Source organism: Neovison vison, chromosome 7, assembly GCF_020171115.1.
Source record: "Neovison vison isolate M4711 chromosome 7, ASM_NN_V1, whole genome shotgun sequence".
NCBI classification, from domain to species: Eukaryota; Metazoa; Chordata; class Mammalia; order Carnivora; family Mustelidae; genus Neogale; species Neogale vison.
This window is the reverse complement of record NC_058097.1, coordinates 177,120,109-177,125,038: the sequence shown is the minus strand read 5'-3', so window position 1 is coordinate 177,125,038 and position 4,930 is coordinate 177,120,109.

The following is a 4,930-nucleotide window of genomic DNA, read 5'->3' as shown; positions in this document are numbered from 1 at the left end:
TTATTATACTATTTTCTTTTTAACCTTATAGTGTGGTGTTACAAATTTTGTTTCCATGTTAGATTATCATTCTAAACCAACGGTTCCTTTCATACGTACTCTAATTCGTAAAGAAATAATTCTTATCACTTCATTAATTTGAGATGTTAGGAAAAAAATTCCACTTAAAGCTATGTGTAGATCTGTGCCCATCTGTACCCACAACATACATATAAAACGGTCACATTCCCCAGCTAGCCATTTCGTTCAAAAACTCAAAGTCTAGAAATGATTTAAAAATGCAACAAGCTATTAACTAGGAATTGTCTTTGGAATTAGGGCTGGCATTTTCAATCTGGGCAGATTTCCATTGTCGGGCTATTTCAACAGCGATTTCACTGAAGTATATTCAGAAGTGGATTTCTTATACAAGACTCTCTGAAAGCTGTCGCCTTTCTCAAATAGGTCCTCTCCCTTCTCTCTCTCCCTCCCCTTTGCACAAGAGGCATCATTTCCCATTGAACCACTACAGCTGTTCCCATTTGAATCTCGCTTTCTGTGCGGTTGTGGATGGTTGGAGGGTGGAGGGGGGATGTTGCATGTCAAGGAATAATGAACACAGACACATCAACAGACAACAACAAAGCGGACTGTGACTGGCCGATGGGAGCTAAAGGCCTTCAGTCATTGGCAGCTTAAGCCAAACATTCCCAAATCTATGAAGCCGGGCCTATTGTCGGCCAGTTGTTATTTGCAATGAAGCACAGATCTGATCATGTTTAAAGTGGCGGCACGCAGGGCAGGAGTGCTTGAGCCCCAGCAAAGGATGGAAAAAAATAAGCCTTTGTTGGGTGAAAAAAGGCCCGTCCAAGACTTTCCTTTCTGTCTGCTCTGAGCAACATAGAAGTCAATACAGATAAGTTTTCTTCTGCGAAGTTCAGTCAGAGGCTGGGGGTTCTGGCCGTCTAGATGAAATGCTTGCACAGGCAGAATGCTCTGGGGACAAAGACACACTTGCACCGAATTGTACTCTGCTCTTTTGTTTTGTTTTGTTTTGAATCCCCAAAGGCAAATGGTCAGAAATATAGAAATTAATTGGAGGCTTTAAGAAAGAGCCTTCTTGTTCAACATCCACTCTTTTCTGCTGAAGGGCTTCCTCCAGAACAGATAACTGTGATTCATCTCTGTGGCATGCTGCGTATTAATCATTTTATTCCACCAGAATTGCTGCACGTCTAGAGACACTTTCCTGGGTTGATTGCGGTGTTTAGGCCTATGTGTGCGCGGCTGTGGATTCAGCAGCGGTGTTCAAGGCACGCTTGCACACTTCGGCAGTGTGCACACGGACACACGGTCGTCGCACTGGCCTGTGCACACACTTCTCATCTACCTCCTGACCTTGTGCAGCCAGCTACTCCCAGGGGAGGGCTGCGTGGCGCGGGCTGCAGCTGCTGGCTGGCGCACTTCTTCCCTGCGAGGAGGGACACTTTCCAACTGGCTCAGAGGTGGGGGCCAGGGTCAGGCAGCCAGGCCTGGCCCACGACTCGGTGGTGCAGGGAGCACAGGCTTCGGACACCTGAGCTCTGGGTGCCGGAGCTGGGGATGGGAGTGTGGGGGGGGAGGCGGTGCAGTGCTGTGGGAGCCGAGAGTCTCAGTGCGCACGGGCGCTTGGGCACGTACCCGAGTCTTCCGAGGGTCAGGACTGCCAGGGAACAGCGGCTGCTTTGCCTTCTGCCCTCACCCCAGGGAGAGGAGCTGTCCTTCCGAATGGAGCTACAGGTGCTCCCCGGGGGACCAGCATGGCAGGCGCCGTGCGGAAGCAGGGCCCTGGAGGTGGTGGCCTTTTACTCGTTGTCATTGAAATAATTTATTTTTATTTCTTTACTGATAGGTATATTTATATATTTATCCGTGAGAACGCTGCAGGGAACCTTGGATGCCATCTTCCAGGATGGTGACCAAAATACCCATCTGTGTTGTCCTCAGTAGAATCACAACACTCACAGCTATGATTTTTCTCCAGACTTGAGGGACTTAAGGAGACCCGGGGAACAAAGTTAGAGCTGAGTGTTTGAATAGGAAACAACCAAATTACTCTGAGTAAAAAACCTGCTTTTTGCTACAGTGAGTTTCCAGAGTATTCCCCACACCCTCCCAAGCTGGGCCTCCTAACTCTTACCTGGTAAACAGCTTCTTGATGTGGCTCATACAATCATTTCTGCCTACCTTGCCCTCCCCCCCACCAGAAATAGGTTGCCTCAAATTCACTTACATAGTAGTAAGATTTCTCTTCATTTTGTGAATTTTTGCCATCTTAGGATGGTGTCTATATTCTTCTCCTTATTTCGTTTTGCCCTGGGCTTTAATTTTAACAAGATTTAAAAAAAATGCTTTCCTTCTCTCTATAGTGTTTGGCTCATGAAGGCCAAACACAAATGCTTCCCTTTTCTGTTTCTCAAGAAAAAAACCTCATCTGTAGCATTTTTTTTGGGGGGGGGGGTTTGTTTCTGTTTTTTTTTGCCTGGTCCTGACATGATTTCACTGCTCATTTTTAAAGTTCAAAGTGCAAGTACTTAGGGTTAGCATTAAAGTTTGATGGCATTGAGGCGACTGTTTTTGGAAAGCATTAACAGGATGTTTTAGAAATGACATTCATAATGGGCTCTAAATAAATGAATAGCACCCCCCCCTTTTGTATGTGTATGTGTGTGTCTGATTCTTTAAAATTAAAAGACAGGGAATTGATTGCCTGCAGAGTGTTGCTTCCTTTTGAAGTGTTTTTTTGTTTTTGTTTTTGTTTTGGTCTAGTGTTAGTATTTGCAGATTCTGGAGGTAAGACAACAAATAAATGGAAGAGGAGGAAGAGAAAAGTAGAAATTGTCTGGTGGCTACTAGAAATTCAGAAGGTCTTAGACCCTCAGCACCCGAGAGCAGGGTGCGGTATTCAAAATATTTACCTCATATTAAAAAAAGGCAAATCTAGTGTAAGAAATGAATACTAGGTAGGGTTATGAAGTTTTAGAAACAAAAGATATGAGGACATTTCAGATACTATGTCTGGTACTGTTATTTGAATATATCTTTGAGAGAAGTTGGTGACTGAGAAAAAAAGTCTGTTAATGGAGTTCATAATGTATCAAAAATGGTCTGTATACCTACTGTAGCATTACTGAAGACCACTATTTTTGGGTAGTAAGTTATTAGCTTACCGATAATTGGTAATGTTTCCAGAAGAAAGGAAAACACATTTCTAGAGTGGGTTTTTATCAGAGGAAAACAAAAATATACATCCCTCTGTAGCTTCTTTTTGCAAAGCCTGCCTGGGGAATCAGGACAACAAAGCACCTGGATCTGAGTTTTGGAAAGCCCAGCTACAATTATTGCTCAACATGCACTTTTACTGAGTTTGAAAAGTTTCTTTTATATTTAAAATAAGGGTTCAAATATGCACATTCAATTTTTATAGTATTTAGCTATTTGCAAAGCATATATTAGCTAGTAATTTGGTGTTAATTTTATAGACATGGTAGCCAGGGTAGTAAATCAATGACCTGTTAAGTATTTTTGATGAACGATTTACATATCTGATGACTTCACATTTCCTTTTCAGAGTCAAATGCTACATAATTGTTCCGCTGTGTGTTTGTATAAAATGAATCACAACATGGTAAGAAAAAGGTTAGAGTTATTAAAATAATAACCCAACTAAAATATTCATTTGAATTTATTCAGATTGTTCATAATGCTTTGAAAGGACATAGCAAAGCTTTTGTGGAGTATCTGCACATTATTTATTATCTATGGACTAAATTGATTTTTTGAAGTTGCTTTAAATTTTAAAAGCACCTTTGCTTAATATAAAAGCCCTTTAATTTTAACTGACAGATCCATTCTGAAACTTTATTTTGAAAAGAAAATGGGGAAGAATTTGTGTCTTTCGAATTAAAAGAAGTGAAAAAAATAAACCAGACATTCTAAAAAAATAGAAGAAACCTGATTTTTAGTACTAAAAAAATAGCGGGTGACAAAATAGTTGTCTTTTTGATTTTGATCACAAAAAATAAACTGGTAGTGACAGGATATGATGGAGAGATTTGACATCCTGGCAAATCACTGTCATTGATTCAATTATTCTAATTCTGAATAAAACCTGTATACAGTGTGTGTTTATGCTACAGTGGGTTTTTTTTTAAGTGACTGACATTCATCATATTGGTTAGACAGTTTTAAAAACCTAGTCTTTGTTTTCTACAATGTTGTCAAGAACAAATAAAGTATAATTTGTGGTGTATTACAAGCAAACTGCTTAAAAATGCTAGTTATAACTGCTTCAAAATTTATTCTAACATCACTGAAGATGCATTTTAGAAATTCAGTTTCTCCTAATGGACGTTAAGCAGCTTTTTAAAAATTGAGGTTCTTTACTTAAATGCAAGTCACTTTCTAACCTTCACTTTTTGTCTATTTGTCAAAAGCTTTGAGAATATGGACCTATGATTCAAAAACCTAGTGTTTTATATGAAAACCGGTTTGATGTGCTACCTACCTCCCCAGTACATGTCTGTATGGTTATAAATGTGCATACACAACCAACATCTCTCATTCAAAAAGGACTTACCTGGTGCAATGGAAATCTGAGTTAGTTTCAGTTTTCTACTTTGTCTCAGATCTGTGTTCTGTAAAAATCTCTCACCAGGCTTCAATACATGCTTTCCCCTAGCGTTAATGTAGCTGTCAGTTTGAATTTCAATCCTGAATTATGTCTGTTGACGTAATTTCATAGTGCTGACTTTGATTGTTTAGGATTACTAAACAGAAGACCATCAACTTCTTTTTCTATGCTTTCTGTCACTCAGGTTCTTTATTAACTACTATGGTTAGACTACTGATCTTTAATGGAATCTTAATCCCCAAATATTATTTTGTATTCATCAATTTAATAACAGGATGC